This window comes from Triticum dicoccoides, chromosome 7A (assembly GCF_002162155.2).
Source record: "Triticum dicoccoides isolate Atlit2015 ecotype Zavitan chromosome 7A, WEW_v2.0, whole genome shotgun sequence".
NCBI lineage: Eukaryota > Viridiplantae > Streptophyta > Magnoliopsida > Poales > Poaceae > Triticum > Triticum dicoccoides.
The window spans coordinates 644,352,614-644,363,065 of record NC_041392.1 but is presented as its reverse complement, the minus strand read 5'-3'; positions in this window follow the sequence as shown (position 1 = coordinate 644,363,065).

Here is a 10,452-nt window from a genome sequence, read left to right as displayed (position 1 = left end):
ATGGAATGGGTCATGTCAATCACATCATTCTCCTAATAATGTGATCCCGTTAATCAAATGACAACACATGTCTATGGTTAGGAAACATAACCATCTTTGATTAACGAGCTAGTCAAGTAGAGGCATACTAGTGACATTTAGTTTGTCTATGTATTCACACAAGTATTATGTTTCCGGATAATACAATTCTAGCATGAATAATAAACATTTATCATGATATAAGGAAATAAAATAATAACTTTATTATTTCCTCTAGGGCATATTTCCTTCACGCTGTTCTTCTTGAAGTTCCCCTTTCTTCCCTTTGTCCCTTTACTTGAAACTAGTGGTTTTTGTTTACCATCAACACTTGATGCTTTTCTTGATATCTACCTTCGTCAATTTCAGCATCACAAAGAGCTTGGGAATCGTTTTTGTTATCCCTTGCATATTATAGTTCATCACGAAGTTCTACTAACTTGGTGATGGCGACTAGAGAATTCTGTCAATCACTATTTTATCTGGATGATTAACTCCCACTTGATTCAAGCGATTGTAGTACCCAGACAATCTGAGCACATGCTCACTGCTTGAGCTATTCTCCTCCATCTTTTACCTTTAGAACTTGTTGGGGACTTCATATCTCTCAACTCGGGTATTTGCTTGAAATATTAAATTCAACTCCCGGAACATCTCATATGGTCCATGACGTTCAAAACGTCTTTGAAGTCCCGATTCTAAGCCGTTTAAGCATGGTGCACTTAACTATCAAGTAGTCATCATACCAAGCTTTTTTCAAAACGTTCATAACGTCTGCATCTGCTCCTGCAATAGGTCTGTCACCTAGCGGTGCATCAAGGACATAATTCTTCTGTGCAGCAATGAGGATAAACCTCAGATCACGGATCCAATCCGCATTATTGCTACTAACATCTTTCAACTTAGTTTTCTCTAGGAACATATAAATAATAAGCGGGGAGCAACATCGCGAGCTATTGATCTACAACATAGATATGCTAATACTACCAGGACTAAGTTCATGATAAATTAAAGTTCGGTTAATCATATTATTAAAGAACTCCCACTTAGATAGACATCCCGCTAATCCTCTAAGTGATCACGTGATCCATATCAACTAAACCATGTCCGATCAGCACGTGAGATGGAATAGTTTCAATGGTGAACATCACTATGTTGATCATATCTACTATATGATTCACGCTCGACCTTTCGGTCTCCGTGTTCCGAGGCCATATCTGTTATATGCTAGGCTCGTCAAGTTTAACCTGAGTATTCCGCGTGTGCAACTGTTTTGCACCCGTTGTATTTGAACGTAGAGCCTATCACACCCGATCATCACGTGGTGTCTCAGCACAAAGAACTTTTGCAACGGTGCATACTCAGGGAGAACACTTATACCTTGATAATTTAGTGAGAGATCATCTTATAATGCTACCGTCAATCAAAGCAAGATAAGATGCATAAAAAGATAAACATCACATGCAATCAAGTGATATGATATGGCCATCATCATCTTGTGCTTGTGATCTCCATCTTCGAAGCACCGGCATGATCACCATCGTCACCGGCACGACACCTTGATCTCCATCGTAGCATCGTTGTCGTATCGCCAACTTATGCTTCTACGACTATCACTACCGCTTAGTGATAAAGTAAAGCATTACAGGGTGTTTGCATTGCATACAATAAAGTGACAACCATATGGCTCCTGCCAGTTGCCGATAACTCGGTTACAAAACATGATCATCTCATACAATAAAATTTAGCATCATGCCTTGACCATATCACATCACAACATGCCCTGCAAAAACAAGTTAGACGTCCTCTATTTTGTTGTTGCAAGTTTTATGTGGCTGCTACAGGCTGAGCAAGAACCGTTCTTACCTACGCATCAAAACCACAACGATAGTTCGTCAAGTTAGTGTTGTTTTAACCTTCTCAAGGACCGGGCATAGCCACACACGGTTCAACTAAAGTTGGGGAAACTGACACCTGCCAGCCACCTGTGTGCAAAGCACGTCGGTAGAACCAGTCTCGCGTAAGCGTACGCGTAATGTCGGTCCGGGCCGCTTCATCCAACAATACCGCCAAACCAAAGTATGACATGCTGGTAAGCAGTATGACTTATATCACCCACAACTCACTTGTGTTCTACTCATGCATATAACATCTACGCATAAAACCTGGCTCGAATGCCACTGTTGGGGAACGTAGTAATTTCAAAAATTTCCTACGCACACACAGGATCATGGTGATGCATAGCAACGAGAGGGGAGAGTGTTGTCTGCGTACCCTCGTAGACCATTCGCAGAAGCGTTATACCAACGCGGTTGATGTAGTCATACGTCTTCACGATCCGACCTATCCAAGTACCGAAAGCACGGCACCTCCGAGTTGTGCACACGTTTGGCTCGGTGACGTCCTCGCCTTCTCGATCCAGCAAGAGGGCGAAGTAGTAGATGAGTTCCGGCAGCACGACGGCGTGGTGACGGTGTTGGTGAAGAACAATCTCCGTAGGGCTTCGCCTAAGCACTACGAAAACTATGACGGAGGATAAACTAGAGGGGACGAGGTTGCCGGCACACGGCTTGGTGTTTCTTGATGTGTCTTGGGTGCTAGCCCTACCCCTCTATTTATATGTTGAGCCTTGGGGTCGAAACTTGGAGTAAAAGCCTCCACGAAGTTGGTTTCACCCGAAAGGCAAGAGTCCTTCTTGGACTCCAGGGCCAGACGCCAGGGTTCCCGGCGTCTGGACCCAGACGCCAGGGACCCTGGCATCTGGCCCCTAGACTCCGCAAAACTTCCTTTTGCGCTTTCCAAAAACCTTGTGGGCTTTCCCCTTTGGCCCAAATAAAGTGTTCTCGTACCCAAACATTTCGGGAAACATTCGGAACCCCTTCCGGTGAATTCTGGAACCCTTCTGGAGTCCAAACACTATTATCCCATATATCAATCTTTATCTCCGGACCATTCCGGAGTTCCTCGTCATGTCCATGATCTTATCTGGAACTCCGAACAACATTCGGTCACCAACATACATAACTCATAGTACTATATCGCGACGAACGTTAAGCGTGTGGACCCTACGGGTTCGAGAACTATGTAGACATGACCGAGACACCTCTCTGGTCAATAACCAATAGCGGGACCTGGATGCCCGTATTGGATCCTACATATTCTACGAAGATCTTTATCGGTCAGACCGCATAACAGTATACGTTGTTCCCTTTGTCATCGGTATGTTACTTGCCCGAGATTCGATCGTCGGTATCTCAATACCTAGTTCAATCTCGTTACCAGAAAGTCTCTTTACTCATTCCGTAATACATCATCCCGCAACTAACTCATTAGTTGCAATGCTTGCAAGGCTTATAGTGATGTGCATTACCGAGTGGGCCCAGAGATACCTCTCCGACAATCGGAGTGACAAATCCTAATCTCGAAATACGCCAACCCAACAAGTACCTTTTGAGACACATGTAGAGCACCTTTATAATCACCCAGTTACGTTGTGGCGTTTGGTAGCACCCAAAGTGTTCCTCCGGTAAACGGGAGTTGCATAATCGCATAGTCATAGGAACATGTGTAAGTCATGAAGAAAGCAATAGCAGAATACTAAACGATCGAGTGCTAAGCTAACGGAATGGGTCAAGTCAATCACATCATTCGCCTAATGATGTGATCCCGTTAATCAAATGACAACTCATGTCAATGGCTAGGAAACATAACCATCTTTGATCAACGAGCTAGTCAAGTAGAGGCATACTAGTGACACTCTGTTTGTCTATATATTCACACAAGTATTATGTTTCCGGTTAGTACAATTCTAGCATGAATAATAAACTTTTATCATGAATTAAGGAAATAAATAATAACTTTATTATTGCCTCTAGGGCATATTTCCTTCATTTTCATCTCTCTTTTGAACAAAAACCCACCTATGGCCAACAAGGCGAATGTGGGGAGGAGTTCGACAAAATGGTCCGAACACCTTCCTTTTATTGAGAGATAATAATTTGGCAGTAATTGCCTGCTGCCAATCTTTCCAATCCGACCTTTTCTTGCAATCAGCGAGCGTATTAGGCTCAGGGTCAAGATCTATAATTGAGGCAATTTTCATAGCAAAGTTAATGTCGACAATCACCGTTGCTTGGTTCAGGGACTCCCCTATATAAATATAATTTATGGCCATTTTGTCATGGAGCGCATCTGGCACAAACACTTGCTCTACCAAATTTTCTATTATGGGAGCAAGGTCCTTTAGATTTCCCGTGCCGGCGTGTGCGCACACATCTCCGCTGGGTGTTTCCCCTATGGGAAAGTTTAAGTCCGAAATTTTGTGCACTGAATTTTCCGTACTTATGCCAGGTCTCGACTGGCTCCCCGTATCACTTTGGGGTACTTTGGCGACAGGCTATAATAAATCTCTCTTATCCTTTTTTGTCGGGCGTCCCCGAGTACTTGGGATTTGAGAAGCCGGATCTCTCGTCCTTTTAGGCCTTTGGACGGGAGCGGGTATACCATCATTTTTCTTTGGTATTTCAACCCTTTCCGGTGCATTGCGCGCGTGCACATGTGATTTTGTCAAAGTATTTAAGTCACTAAAGTGGTCAGGCATTTGATTTGCTAATGAGTGCAAATCTATTATCTTTTGGACTTCTCTCTCAGTCTCAGCAGTGTGCGGGTCATGAGCGTGGATTCACGTGGCTTGCCATGTGATTTCTCAACTTTTAGCATCAAGGGGTTGATTCTCTCCCCCTATAGTCGGGAAAAAATCCTCGTCAAAAATGCAATCAGCAAAACGAGCCGTGTGACAGTCACCTGTCATGGGGTCCAGATACCTGATTATGGACACAGTCTCATAACCAACGTATATCCCCGAATTACGGAGCGGGCCCATCACCGATCGTTGAGGTGGTGGTATTGGTACATATACCTGGCAACCGAACCTACGAAGGTGGGAAATTTTCAGTGCCGACCCTTGCGCAAGCTGAACAGGAGAGTGGATGTTGTAGGCCGACTGTCAAAAGTTGATGAGATTGGCCGTGTGTAACACTGTGTGGCCCCAACATGTAGTTGGTAAATTACAACTCTGAAGGAGTGGTCGGGCAATGAATTTAATTGTTTTAATCAATGCCTCGGCAAGTCCATTTTGTGTATGAACATGCGGTACCGAGTGCTCAACTTTGACTCACATTGCCATGCAATAATCATCGAACGCCTTTGAAGTAATTCTCCGGCATTGTCCATTCGAATAGACTTTATACGATAATCAGGGAAATTATTCCTCATTTGTATGATCTGAGAGATCGGCTTTGCAAAGGCATGGTTCCGTGTTGACAACAGGCAAACATTGGACCATTTAGAGAAAGCATCAATGAGCACCATGAAGTACCGAAACGGCCCCGTGAGGGGCTGAATTGGACCGCATATGTCCCCTTGGATACACTCCAAGAACGCGGGGATTTCATCCCTCACCTTGAGGGGCGATGGCCTAATGACTAACTTCCCCTTAGCGCATGCGGAGCACACGAAATCATCGGGATTCAGGAAGTTCTTCACGTTAACATTATGACCATGCGAGTTGTTTATTATATTTCTCATCATCCTAAGTCCGGGGTGGCCTAACCTATCGTGCCAGAGGTAGAAGAGTTCAGAGCTTCTAAAAACGGTCTTGAGGGTAGTGTACACGGGAGGTGCTACAATTTTAGTGTAGTATAGCCATGTGTCGAACGAAGGAAGCCTTTCGATAACATGTTTACCACTTGCATCCCGCTTTGTGATGAGTAGGCACTCCTTGCCGTTTTCATCATCGGTCTCAATATGGAAACCATTAGCGCGGATGTCTCTAAAGCTCAAAAGAGTACGAGTCGACTCCGGGTACAACAATGCATCATTAATGATCAAAGTTGTTCCCATAGGAAGTATAATAGTGGCTCGTCCGGAGCCAACTATGTGAGAACCGCAGCCGGCGATTGTCATAATACTTCCTGGAGATTTTTTAATGGACTCAAAGTACTTAGTTTCTCGTAAAATGGTATGAGTGGTGGCGCTATCGGCAAGGCACGTTTCCTCCATTCGGGCGCCACACGCGTTCTAAAATATGACATCTAATTAATGTAATCAGGAAGAAACTACATTAAAAATAAATGACACATCTCAGAACATAACATACTATCATGTATAAATAATGGAATAAATGAATAAATGTCATCCAATCGCCAAAGTAAATAATAAGTTTATGCTCTCATAGAGCTTACAACCAAATCGAATTTATTCGAATTTATTGTATCAAATCACGGAATCATGATAACCAAAGAGGTATGCTAAGTAGACTCAGTGAAGAAGCCATTGACCTCAGCCGCAATCTCCATACTAGTGAGCTGATCCTCCTTAGAAATCATCTTGGAGGCAGCATCAACATCTAGTTGCGGCACCGCCGAGGCGACCATTTGGTCAACCTCCATGGCAATGTTGGCGTCACTAGAGACCGCCAAAGCCTCCGCAATGGGCACCACGGGGATCGCCGGGATGGGCGCAGCAGGGGGTGTAGAGATCATCACGGGTGCCGCCATGGGCGCCGGTGGTGCTCCCTCCTGAACCAAGGCGAGGTGCGTCTCACGCGCCTTCCGAGCCTTATATGCATCAACGACCTCCTGTGTTGTGCGGCACTGGCGGGAGAAATGCTCCACCGAGCCACACCGGAAGCAGTCCTGAGGCCTCTGCCCCCCCCCCCTTGCCCGGCTTTTGCTGCTTAGCCGGGGCGGAGGGCTGAGGGCCCTTCTTCTTGCCCTTCGGCCCCTCTTCTTCTGTTGAGGCTTGCAGACTTTGAGAGCATTCACCTCCTGGCGAGAACTCTCCCCAAGTGGTTGCGTGACAAAGTTCTTTTTCAGAACCTCATCATGTGCCTCTGCCACCTGGAGGACGTCAATCAACTCTGAATACCTCGTGTAGTTTCCCTGGCGGTAGTTCCGTGCGGACAGGACTGCGTCAGGGTGGAAAGTGGATAGGGTTTTCTCAATCTTCTGAGTGTCGGTAATCTCAGTACCACACATCTGAAGAGTCGTACAAATCCGGTGCAGAGCCGAATTGTACTCCCCAACCGTCTTGAAGTCCGCAAACCTCAGACGGGTCCACTCTGCCTCTGCATGTGGCTTAACAGTGTACTTCAGCCGCTCAAACCGCTGCTTAAGAGCGGTCCAAAGGCCAGAAGCACTCCGCTCAGTCATATACTCGTCTTTCAGAGTAGGTGACAGGTGATGACGGAGAAAATGCAGAGCCTGTGCATTCTCAGTTTCAAACTTGGGATCAATGGGGGCCAGCTGGGTCCCCTTACCGATCGCCCTCAGGAGGGTTCTGCCCTGAAGAAAGATCTCACAATCCGAGGCCCATGACAGATAGTTCAGCCCCGTCTGGGCCAACTCAGCAAACTCCTTGTGAACGATTCCGGCCATCTACAATTTATGCAAAAATCATGAGATTACAGCAGGTAATCTTTTGCACAAATGCGATGTTGATAAACTTATTCAATAAAAATGACGTTCCATTATTTAAAACATGTCATTATATGATTTACTTAGTGATTAAGAGTGCTAAATAGTTAATCTATAGTAGTAAAAACATACAATAAAAACATGTTACAAAAGATAGCATGTTAAGCGCATTTCTTACGTGAAAATGAGCCCAAAAATTGAATTCCCGAGGCATTTTAAAGCCCAAAAACGCATATTTCAGCGAAACAGGCACTTCCAGGGGCTTCTACGCGAAATATTACAGCAGGAATATAATCACATAAAAACAGGAAATTACAGGGGCTAAAACACGAATAACCGCGCGTGCGCTCTCTGGCCTGGCCCAGTTCATCTACAGGCCGTAAAATGGGCCGTCGGCCCGTGTAGCGAGCCCCACCGCCCTCCCCCTTTTTTAATTGCGCACAGCCCGCTGGGCCGGCCCGCTTGCCAGCTCAGGGGTCGCTAGGGTTTCCAACCCTAGCGCCCGAGCGGTGGCGGCCTCGACAGGCTCGTGCGCACGCACGGTGCGGCACGGCGCGGCGGCGAGCACGGCGCGACCAGCGAGGCGGGGCGGCGTGGCGCGGACAGCGGGGCCCACGGCCACGGCGCGGCCAGCGACGCGGGGCGGCATGGCGCGGCCACGGCGACAAGTGCCAAGCCAGCCAGCCCGCCGGGCGCGGCTACCTCGTGCGCACGCGGGGGCGGCCAGCTGCCGGGGCCAACAGGGCACGCGGCGGCACGAGCGTGCATCGGGCACGGGTATGGCCAGCTGCTTGAGACGGCGCCATCTGGACGTTGGCATCGGGATCTCAAAAACATCGACGTGTTCATCGGGAACATGGACGGCGCGTGGCACAGCGGGTGCGTTGCGGCGGTACCGTGATCCTCTAGATCACGATCTGTACCGACTCCCTATAGTGCAGTCAACAAGTTCCTCTTGATCCAAGAACATCGACATTGGTCGGCGGCGTATTCGTCAGCTCGGTTCTTGGGAGGAAAATCCACACCATAGGTGAAATAAATCCGAAAAAATAAACTAGTCGCAAAAATGGAATTGTAGTAACGAAAGGAATCCATTTTTGCAAAAGTGGAGATCGGATCTTATACCTCCGTGGGATCGCTCGACGGAGAGTTGATGGAGCGAAGCGTGCTGATAATGTGTTCCGCAACTCCACCGGCGAGTCCGGTCCGAGGTTGCGGAGCGAGAGCGAGCGTCGTAGACGAAGTAGTTGAACACGCAAAAGTAGATGACACAGAGAAATATGGAGGAGACTATTTTTATTAATCAATGATCAACCGTTACAATGGTTGCTCCTCGTCTCTTTATATAGAGGTAAAGGGTTAAGGGATAAGTACCCACTTAACGTAAAGTGTGGAACCGGGAGGAGCTATCCCGAGCGCTTCGTGCGCTAGCCGCTGCCACCCTCGTGGTGGGCCGGTTCCCAACAAGCACTACATACGCCAGGGTTTCAAAAATAAAAATACCAACAAACAGGCAAACGTTGAAATGAGATGGCGTAGTTTGTCAACGGTTGGGGCCACGATGTAGGATGACATCATGTTAATAGCTCACATTTAGATGAGATATAGTCAGACCTTAATATGCATTTATCATTGTTTTGATAGAAAATCTATTTCTTGCTCCTGACATGAATAAATAGCACCCTACATCTTGGCCATCCTCTTATCCTCCCTAGAGAAAACAGATCTGCTGCCCCTTTTTGTGTAGAAAAGTGTCAAGGTGGTGATTATATCAAAACAATGAATAAAAGGCCATGCATTAAATATAACAAGCCCTTACAAGAACTTCTGTATAAGAATAAAAAAGTTACACACATATCCTTCAAGAAATCATCACCAACCACAGTCTTCCTTCTGCATTCACCGATGGCATGCTGTGCAGAGAGCTCCTTGTCGTCTCTGAGCATCCGTCTTACCGAAGCAACCTTGCTTAAACCCAAGAGCTTCTATCTCAAAAAAAACAAGAGCTTCTAGAAACAACGTCCGGAAGGTCATCAATATAAACCAGAAGACGCCGGCAACTACTATCTTGAAAGATCGTTGTCCCGAAGAAAGCTAGCTCTGAAGAGGGCCACACAATAATCCAACTCCGGTTAGATAGAGGAGAGGGACGAAAACATCACAAGTTCCCCCGATGGGATCGTATCTCACTAAGGTTTATCGAACGAAAATGAAACTAAAGAACAAAAATACCCTGCAATGTCATCTCCGTCACAGGATGCTGCTTCTGTGGGCAAACACTAATCACGCCAGACCTAATGCTCGGCCATCGACACCATCCTCCGACTCGTCAATACCCTTCCAAAAAAAACCATCCACATGGGGATCTATGAATCATTATTCCTATTGGACACCAACCAGACACATATATCTGCCCCCCTCCCCCTCCCCCCCCCTTCCCTCTGCATTCACCGATGGCATGCCGTGCAGAGAGCTCCTTGTCGTCTCTGAGCATCCGTCTTACCGAAGCAACCTTGCTTAAACCCAAGAGCTTCTATCTCAAAAAAAAACAAGAGCTTCTAGAAACAACATCCGGGAGGTCATCAATATAAACCAGAAGACGCCGGCAACTACTATCTTGAAAGATCGTTGTCCCGAAGAAAGCTAGCTCTGAAGAGGGCCACACAATAATCCAACTCCGGTTAGATAGAGGAGAGGGACGAAAACATCACAAGTTCCCCCGATGGGATCGTATCTCACTAAGCTTTATCGAACGAAAATGAAACTAAAGAACAAAAATACCCTGCAATGTCATCTCCGCCACAGGATGCTGCTTCTATGGGCAAACACTAATCATGCCAGACCTAATGCTCGGCCATCGACACCATCCTCCGACTCGTCAATACCCTTCCAAAAAAAACCATCCACATGGGGATCTATGAATCATTATTCCTATTGGACACGTACCAGACACATATAT